Here is a 10,188-nt window from a genome sequence, read left to right as displayed (position 1 = left end):
AATGCTTCCAGTTTTTGCCCATTCAGTATGATATTGACTGTTGGTTTTTCGTAAATAGCTTTTATTATTTTGAGATACGTTCTGTCAATACCTAGCTTATTGAGGGTTTTTAGCATAAAGGGCTGTTTAATTTTGTCAAAGGCCTTCTCTGCATCAATTGAGATAATCATGCGGTTTTTGTCTTTGGTTCTGTTTATGTGGTGAATTACGTTTATAGACTTGCGTATGTTGAACCAGCCTTGCATCCCCGGGATGAAGCCTACTTGATCATGGTGGATAAGCTTTTTGATGTGCTGTTGCAGTCGGCTTGCTAGTATTTTATTGAAGATTTTTGCATCATGTTCATCATGGATATTGGCCTGAAGTTTTCTTTTCTTGTTGAGTCTCTGCCGGGTTTTGGAATCAGGATGATGTTGGTCTCATAAAATGATTTGGGAGGAATTCCCTCTTTTTGTATTGTTTGGAATAGTTTCAGAAGGAATGGTACCAGCGCCTCTTTGTACATCTGGTAGAACTCGGCTGTGAACCCATCTGGACCTGGGCTTTTTTTGGGTGGTAAGCTCTTAATTGCTGCCTCAACTTCAGACCTTGTTATGGGTCTGTTCAGGGTTTCGGCTTCTTCCTGATTTAGGCTTGGGAGGAGGCAAGTGTCCAGGAATTTATCCATTTCTTCCAGGTTTACTAGTTTATGTGCATAGAGTTGTTTGTAATAATCTCTGATGATGGTTTGAATTTCTGTGGAATCTGTGGTGATATCCCCTTTATCATTTTTTATTGCATCAATTTGGTTATTCTCTCTTTTCTTTTTTATTAATCTGGTTAGTGGTCTGTCTATTTTGTTGATCTTTTCAAAAAACCAGCTCCTGGATTTATTGATTTTTTGAAGGGTTTTTTTGTGTCTCTATCTCCCTCAGTTCTGCTCTGATCTTAGCTATTTCTCGTCTTCTGCTAGACTTTGAGTTTTTTTGGTCTTGCTCTTCTAGCTCTTTCAATTTTGACGATAGGGTGTAAATTTTTTATCTCTCCTTGCTTCTCCTGTGGGCACTTATTACTATATATTTTCCTCTAGAGACTGCTTTAAATGTGTCCCAGAGATTCTGGTATGTTGTGTCTTCATTCTCATTGGTTTTGAAGAACATCTTTATTTCTGTCTTCATTTCATTGTTTATCCAGTCAACATTCAAGAGCAAGTTGTTCAGTTTCCATGAAGCTGTGCGGTTCTGGGTTAGTTTTTGAATTCTGAGTTCTAACTTGATTGAACTGTGGTCTGAGAGACTGTTTGTTATGATTTCCGTTCCTTTGCATTTGCTGAGGAGTGATTTACTCCCAATTATGTGGTCAATTTTAGAGTAGGTGTGATATGGTGCTGAGAAGAATGTATATTCTGTGGATTTGGGGTGGAAAGTTCTGTAAATGTCTATTAGGTTTGCTTGGTCCAGGTCTGAGTTCAAGTCTTGGATATCCTTGTTAATTTTCTGTCTGGTTCATCTGTCTAATATTGACAATGGGGTGTTAAAGTCTCCCACTATAATTGTGTGGGAGTCTAAGTCTCTTTGTAAGTCATTACCTTATGTATCTGGGTGCTCCTGTATTGGGTGCGTATATATTTAGGATCATTAGCTCTTCTTGTTGCATTGATCTTTTTACCATTATGTATGTCCTTCTTTGTCTCTTTTGAACTTTGTTGCTTTAAAGTCTAGTTTATCAGAGATGAGAATTGCAACTCCTGCTTTTTTTTGCTCTCCATTTGTTTGGTAAATCTTCCTCCATTCCTTTATTTTGAGCCTTTGTGTATGCTTGCATGTGAGATGGGTTTCCTGGATACAGCACACCAATGGGTTTTGGCTTTTTATCCAATTTGCCAGTCTGTGTCTTTTGATTGGGGCATTTAGTCTGTTTACATTTAGGGTTAATATTGTTATGTGTGAATTTGATACTGCCATTTTGGTGCTAGCGGCTGTTTTGCCCATTAGTTCATGCAGATTCTTCATTGCATTGATTCTCTTTACCATTTGGCATGTTTTTGGAGTGGCTGGTACTGGTTGTTACTTTATATGTGTAGAGTCTCTTTCAGGAGCTCTTGTAAAGCTGGCCTGGTAGTGACAAAATCTCTGAGTACTTGCATGTTCACAAAGGATTTTGTTTTTCCTTCACTTATGAAGCTTAGTTTGGCTGGATAGGAGATTCTGGGTTGAAAGTTCTTTTCTTTAAGGATGTTGAATATTGGCCCCCACTCTCTTCTGGCTTGTAGGGTTTCTGCTGAGAGATCTGCTGTGAGTCTGATGGGCTTCCCTTTGTGGGTAAGCCGACCTTTCTCTCTGGCTGCCCTTAGTATTTTCTCCTTCATTTCAACCCTGGTGAATCTGACGATTATGTTCCTTGGGGTTGCTCTTCTTGACAAATATCTTTGTGGTGTTCTCTGTATTTCCTGGACTTGAATATTTGCCTGCCTTGCTAGGTTGGGGAAGTTTTCCTGGATAATATCCTGAAGAGTATTTTCCAGCTGGGATTCATTCTCTTCGTCACATTCAAGTACACCTATCAAACGTAGATTAGGTCTTTTCACATAGTCCCACATTTCTTGGAGACTTTGTTCATTCCTTTTTACCCTTTTTTCTCTATTCTTGCCTTCCTGTTTTATTTCATTGAGTTGATCTTCGGCCTCTTATATCCTTTCTTCTGCTTGGTCAATTCGGCTGTTGATACTTGTGCATGCTTCACGATGTTCTCATGTTGTGTTTTTCAGCTCCATCAATTCACTTATATTCCTTTCTATTTTGTCCATTCTCGTTAGTATTTCGTCAAATCTTTTTTCAAGTTTTTAGTTTCTTTGCATTGGGTTAGAACATGTTCTTTTAGTTCACAGAAGTTTCTTACTACTCACCTTCTGAAGTCTGATTCTGTCATTTTATCACACTCGTTCTCCATCCAACCTTGTTCCCTTGCTGGTGAGGAGTTGTGATCCCTTGTAGGGGGAGAGTTGTTCTGATTTTGGGTGTTTTCATCCTTTTTGCGCTGGTTTCTTCCCATCTTTATGGATTTATCCACCTGTTGCTGGCTTTCAGATTGGGTCTCTGAGTGAACGTTCTGTTTGTTGATGATGAGGTTATTTCTGTTTTTTGGTTTTCCTTCTGACAATCTGGCCCCTCTGCTGTAGGTCTGCTGAGGTCCACTCCAGGCCCTGCTTGTCTGGGGATCACCTGCAGCAGCCTCTGTGCTTTCCCTGGGAGCTGCAATCCTGAGCTGTTCCTAAACAGCCATCTTGGATCCCGGATCTTCTTTTTCTTTTCATTTCTCTTTGAGATGGAGTCTTGTTCTGTTGCCCAGGTTGGTTTGTGGTGGCATGAGCTCCGCCTTCCAGGTTCAAGAGGTTCTCCTGTCTCAGCCACCCAAGTAGTTGGGATTATAGGCGCCCACTACCACATCTGGCTAATTTTTGTATTTTTAGTAGAGACAGGGTTTCACCATGTTGGTTAGGCTGGCCTTAAACTCCTGACAACAAGTGATGTGCCCGCCTTGGCTTCCCAAAGTGTTGGGATTACAGGCTTGAGCCATTGTGCCTGGCAGTGTGTGTTCTTTTAAAAACTGAGAACTGTAATACATAAACACAAACAATATACTCTGTTCGTTGCTGGAGAAAAAGAGAAGGGATGGGGTGGTGGTGAGAACAGTGAAGGCAGACTACAGTGGTTGTCCAACTTTATTGCAGTCACCTGGAGTTTGTTAAGAGCGATGCTGGTTTGCTAGGCCTGGGAGTGGGGGCTGTGTTTGTAATAAGTGTATCAGGAGATTCTGGCCCAGGGTAGCTGGGAGAAGTTTAGCACTGGGGAGAAAAATGAAAAGCCCAATTTGTATTAAAACTGCTCCAAATCCTTCTATTTATGTTTGGATCAGGAGTTCCTGTTCAGATTTTCTGCAACTTTTCCTGAAAGCAGAGAGTGTAATGGGCATGATGTATTATTCATATTACTCAGTCTTAGCTCCAAAAAGTACTCATTATGTTAGATGTTCATTGGAAGTAGTTTGTAGCTGATTTCTTTCTTTCTTTCTGTCACTCTCCTCTCTCTCTCTGTATTTCTCTCTTCTACTTCTCTTTTTAGTTTGAGAGAAGACACTCTACCAATAGCTTGTCTGAAAACAATTTGCAGATAGATGTACTCATAGAAAACTCTTGGGGTTCTCACTGTAGGTCTTCTCCAGAGGTGTGGATATTACCAAACACTGCAGTATGGAAACTGGCTCAGAGCGGGATGTGCTGTGACACTGGCCAGCTGGAGACGATTGGGACAGGGGATGACAACGTTGACATGGGAATGTTACACATACAATCTAGAAAGGCTAGGTATGCTTCTGCACTGCTGCCTCCAGCTCTCTTTTCATCTGTTTAGTGAAAGAACCAAATTTATCACCTGTAGTAATCAGTTACTAATTTAGGATTTAATTTCTCCAAGAGTTACCTGGATTTAGGGCTCAGTGAAGGCAGTTTTTATTTAAAAGCATTTTTCTTGAATACACATTTTATTTTAGAACAGTTTTAGAATTACAGAGAAACTGTGAAGATAGTACAGAGAATTCCCATACACCCCACACTCAGTTTTCTGTATTATTAATGTCTTATGCTAGTATGCTACATTGTCACAGCGAATGAATCAATAATGATACATTATTACTAATTAAACTTCATAGTTTATCAGATATCCTTTGATTTTACCTGGTGTCCCTTTTCTGTGTTAGGATCCTGTCCAAGATACCATATCATGTTTATGTTTGCTTAGGTTCCTCTGGTCTGTGACAGTTTCTCAGACTTTCCTTGGTTTTGGTGAGCCTGACATCTTGAAGAGTCCTAGTCAGGTATTTTGTAAAATGTCCTTCAATTTGGGTTTGTCTGATGTTTTTCCTGTGGGTAGATAAGAGTTTTGGGAGGAAGACCAAACAGGCATAGTACCATATTTCATTTCATCATGTTATATCAATTGCATAATTAGCTTTTACATGCATACATGCTATCTAAATGACGTATCACTGTTGATGTGAACCTTGATTGTGTGGCTAAAATTATGTTTGTCAGGTTTCTCCCATAAAATTCCTCTTCCCCTTCTTTTCATAGTGTACTCTTGGGAAGAAAGGCACTGTGAGTAGATCACACTTTAGTTGTGGAGAATTATGTTCCATCTCTCTGAGGGAGGTAGTATTCAGAGAAATTATTGGGAATTCCTGTGCTTAGGAGATTTGTCTATTATCCCCCATTTACTTATTTATTCCGTCACTTATTTGTATCAGTACGAACTCATGCATAATTTATATTTTAGGTTATAATCTAATATCACATAATTGTGTTGCTCAAATTGTTTCAGATTTGTTTTTTTGGGAGCTGTTTCAATGTGTCCCTTTGTGACATGCCACCCATCCTGGTGGGTTTTTGCTGTTGTTGCATGTGTGCTTTTAAAAAACACTTCCTTATTCTTCCTGACACTAGAAGATGCCCCTGGTTTACTTTATATATTCTTTCCCCCACCCCTATAATCAGTTATTTCTCCAACAACCTTGGTTCCTTTTGTTGGAGAATGGTTTTAGAAACCAATTTCTGGGCACTGGGTGTCCTTGTTGCTACTGGGATGTCATTGCTTTTAGGTCCTCTCAGCTGACAGTACAGGAAAATAGGTATATACTCACTCTTGTATATACATGTGTCTATAAATATTTCTATATGTATCCATCTGTATCTATGTATCTATATTAAGTTGAACATGAGTTCATGCTATTTTCAACTCCAATATAGCATTACAGGGATAATTCTAGGCTTTCCCCCTTGTCTGCAAACTCCTGCTCTAACAGTGAAAAACTGGTTCCTACCATCCACCATCCATTTACTTACATCTATAAGTGTTTTCAGAATTGCTAACCTGTACCCCTTATAAGAAATAACTTTATTGGCTAGAGTTCAGTGATTATGTGAAATTTGTTTTTACCCTTAGATCTAGAATCTCTACTCATTTCTCAAGGTGCTTAAGCTAGCACCTTTTCCCTCACTTCTTCAGTGAGGTTATTTCATGCATTTTGATACAGTTGATTCTCATGTCACAGTCTGAATTCCATATTTCACCCCAGGATCTCTTGATACCCTAATTTTAAAAAATTGCATATATTGAAGTTTAGTGTGCTATAAAGTTCTGTGGGATTTGACAAATGCTTAGTGTTCACTATCTACTGTTATAAGCCATAGAGAAAATTTCACTGCCCCCCAAAAAATTCCCTAATGGGCCTCAACTCACCATTTGGTTTAACAGTCCTGCTGGGAGTCCTGCCAACCAGTTGCATCTAAAACCAGTCTGGTTTTAATTTTACCTGATGTTCAGAAAATGCTCTCAGTCTGTCACTTGGCTGAAGAACTAGTTGGGTTGTAGCTGTAGCTGTGAATCTGGTTCCCAAGAACTGGCTGTATTAGTCCATTCTCACACTGGTATAATTTATGAAGAAATTACTCAGTCTCAGGTAGCTCTTTATACCAGTGTGGACTCACAGTTCCACAGGCTGTACAGAAGCATGACTGGAAAGCCTCAGGAGACATAGAATCATGGTGGAAGGCAAAGGGGAAGCACCAGCATGGTGGAGCAGAGAGAGAGAGAGAAGGGGGAAGTGCTACACACTTTCAATCAACCAGATCTCATGAGAACTCACTATCATGAGAATAGCAAGGGGGAAGTCTGCCCCCACGATTGAATCACCTCTCAGCCAGCCCTTCCCCTGACAGGTGGAGATTACAATTCAAAATGAATGAGGACACAGAGCCAGACCATATCATTCTGCCCCGGCCCCTCCCAAATCTTGTGTCCTTCTCAACCAATCATGCCTTCCCAATAATCCCTCAAAGCCTTTGTTTTTGTTTTTGTTTTTGAGACAGAGCATCAGTCTATCACCCAGGCTGGAGTGCAGTGGCATGACCTTGGCTCACTGAAACCTCTGCCTCCCAGGTTCAAGGAATTATTCTGCCTCAGCCTCTTGAATAGCTGGGACTACAGGCATGAACCACCATGCCCAGCTAAGTTTTTGGATTTTTGGTAGAGGTGGCGTTTTGCCATGTTGGTTAGGCTGGTTTTGAACTCCTGACCTCAAGTGCTCCACTCACTTTGGCCTCCCAAAGTGCTGGGATTACAGGCATGAGTCACCATGCTTGGCATCTCCCCTAAAGTCTTAACTCATTCCAGCATTAATGAGTCCACAGTTCAAAGTCTCATCTGAGACAAAGGCAAGTCCCTTCCACCTATGAGCCTGTAAAATCAAAAACAAGTTAGTTACTTTCAAGATGCAATGGGGGCACAGGCATTGGGTAAATGCTCCCATTGCAAAAGGGAGAAATTGGCCAAAATAATAGGTCTACAGGTCCCATGCAAGTCCTAAACCCAGAAGGGCAGTCATTAAATCTTAAAGCTCTGAAATAATCTCCTTTGACTCCATGTCTCAAACCCAGGGCATGTCAATGCAAGGGGTAGGCTCCCAAGGTCTTGGGCGGCTCCACCCCCGTGCCTCTGCAGGGTACAGCCCCTGTGGCTGCTTTCATGGACTAGCATTGAGTGCCTAGCTTTTCCATGTGCAAGGTGCAAGCTGGGGTCTGGAGGATAGTGGTTGTCTTCCCACAGCTCCACTAGGCAGTGCCCCACTGGGGACCCTGTGTATGGGTTCCAACCCCACATTTCCCTTTTGCACTACCCTGGTAGAGGGTCTCCATGAGGGCTCCATCCCCGTAGCAGACTTCTGTCTGGACATCCAGACATTTCCATACCTCTTCTGAAGTCTAGGTGGAGGTTCTCAAACCTCAGCTCTTGCCTTCTGTACACCCACAGACCCAACACCACATAGAAGTTGCCAAGGCTTGGGGCTTGGACCCCCTGAAGCCACAATCCAAGCTGTACATTGGCCCCTTTAGCCATGGCTGGAGTTGAAGTGGCTGGGACATAGGATACCAGGTTCCAAGCCTGCATGGAGCAGTGAGGGCCCTGGGCTTGGCCCCTAAAACCATTTTTCTCTTCTAGGCCTCCCAATCTGTGATGAGAAGGGCTACTGTGAAGCTCTCTGAAATGACCTGGAAATATTTTCCCCATTATCTTGGCTATTAGCATTTGGTTCCTTGTTGCTTATGCAAATTCCTGTAGCTGGCTTGAATTTCTCCCCAGAAAATGGGTTTTTCTTTTCTACTGCATGGTTGGACTGAAAATTTTCCAAACTTTTATGCTGTGCTTCCCTAAATGTAAGTTCCAATTTCAGACAACCTCTTTCTTTACTCACATGAGCATACACTTTCAGAAACAGCCAGGCCACACCTTGAATGCTTTGCTGCTTAGAAATTTCTTCCTCCAGATACCCTTATCTCTCTCAAGTTCAAAGTTCCACAGATCTCTAGGGCAGGGGCAGAATGCCACCAGTCTCTTTGCTAAATCACAGGAAGAGTGACCTTTACTCCAGTTCCCAATAAGTTTCTCAATCTCCATCTGAGACCACCTCAGCTTGGACTTCATTGTCCATATCACTATCAGCATTTTTATCTCAACCATTCAACAAGTCACTAGGAAGTTCCAAACTTTCCCATATCTCCTGTCTTCTTTTGAGCTCTCCAAACTGTTCCAACCTCTACCTGACGCCCAATTCAAAAGCTGCTTCCATGCTTTTCAGGTATCTTTATAGCTGTACCCTACTCTTGGTACCAACTTTCCGTATTAGTCCATTGTCACCCTGTTACACAGAACTACCTGAAACTGGGTAATTTATGAAGAAAATAGGTTTATTTGACTCACAGTTCTGCAGGCTATACAGAAGGATGGCTGGGAGGTGAAGGAGAAGCAAGCACATCTTACCATGGCAGAGCAGGAGAGAGGGAGAGAGAAGGGGGAAGTGGCACACATTTTTGAACGACCACATCTCGTGAGAACTCACTCACTATCAAGATAACAGCAAGGGGGAAATTTGCTCCCATCATTCAATCACATCCCAGCAGACCCCTCCCCAATATGTGGGGATTACAAATTCAAGATGAGATTTGAGTGGGAACACAGAGCCAAACCATGCCGCAAGCAAAGTTAATTTCATAAGAAGTGAGAGAATGAGACAGGTGAACATTTTGAAACCTTGTGTGGCAAATAGTAATTAGCCAAGTTTATTAAAAACTCAGCTACTTGGGAGGCTGAGGCAGGATAATCACTTGAACCTGGGAGGAGGAGGTTACAGTGAGCCAAGGTCATGCCACTGTATTCCAGCCTGGGCAACAAGAGTGAAACTCTGTCTCCAAAAAAAAAAAAAAAAACCTCATAAATACATTAAGATTTTATTTCCAGTGTGGTGGGTATAGTACTCAAGGCCTTTAATGGGATTTTAATAATCTAAACCTAGTTTAGTCCTCAGATGACTGCGCAATATAACGGGGATAATGCCATTACACTTTTCCTTACTCAGAAGGTGGTTGCGAAAGTCTGCTCAGGGTATCCAGGGTAGGTGTACTTCCTTTCCCAGCACTCTTCTTTCTCTTTTCTGGTTCTGCTTTCCCTCATTCTCTAAACATGGCTTTGGCCCTTGACTCTTTGCTCTTTGAACTGTTCAGTTGCTCCTTGGGGGTCAGTCAACTGTCTTGTGGTTCAGTTACTCTTGTGTGGATGACTCTACCTGCAGTCCAGCCCTTTATTTTAAGTTTCAGCTCCCATTTATCTTTTTGTCAAACATTTCTACCTGAATGTCTTCCTACAAATCAATATTTTTAAAAACCAGAGTTATCCCAAACCAACTGACCCTCTAGATTGCCTTACTTCTTGCAGGTTTACTCTTACAGTCTTCCAAATACTAGAGGCCCCTTTGGGCTTTTCATCATCCCTAATCTTTAGCCACCAAGTCCTGCTGAGCTTCTTTTGTAATATTTCTCTCCTGCCTCTTCCACTGCACACCTGTACCACTGAGATAGTTCCTTAATTCTGCCCAGCACCTCCAGCCCAGTCTCCACCCCTCTAGCTTGTCCTCCAACCTGTTGTTTTAGGACTGTTGCAAGTCTATTTTTTGAAATAAAATTTCAGTTATTAACTTGGCATCCAAAACCTTTTGTCCAACTTGCATTTCTAGCTTTACTTTCTAATTCACTTAAATGAGATACAGTTTAATTAAGCCACATATGCCTTGCTGCTTCTATGCTGTTTTCCACATCTCTCTCTT

At 41.6% G+C, this 10,188-nt stretch overlaps 1 protein-coding gene and 1 long non-coding RNA gene across 2 annotated transcripts in view; one reads left to right on the top strand and one right to left on the bottom strand.

Annotated features, from left to right (window-relative positions):
- Positions 1-10,188, top strand: part of PRKCH (protein kinase C eta) — a 245,017-nt gene that overhangs the window by 53,354 nt on the left and 181,475 nt on the right. The window lies entirely within an intron of this gene.
- LOC116528696 lies at positions 6,635-8,993 on the bottom strand. The gene is made up of 3 exons (XR_004259151.1): positions 8,933-8,993; positions 8,497-8,501; positions 6,635-6,677 (listed from the first exon to the last, which is right to left on the bottom strand). It is a non-coding gene; the product is annotated as an uncharacterized LOC116528696 (long non-coding RNA).

This window comes from Sapajus apella, unplaced genomic scaffold, assembly GCF_009761245.1.
Source record: "Sapajus apella isolate SASKATOON/1434 unplaced genomic scaffold, GSC_monkey_1.0 scaffold59, whole genome shotgun sequence".
Classification (NCBI taxonomy): domain Eukaryota; kingdom Metazoa; phylum Chordata; class Mammalia; order Primates; family Cebidae; genus Sapajus; species Sapajus apella.
This window is presented reverse-complemented; position numbering and strand designations above follow the sequence as displayed.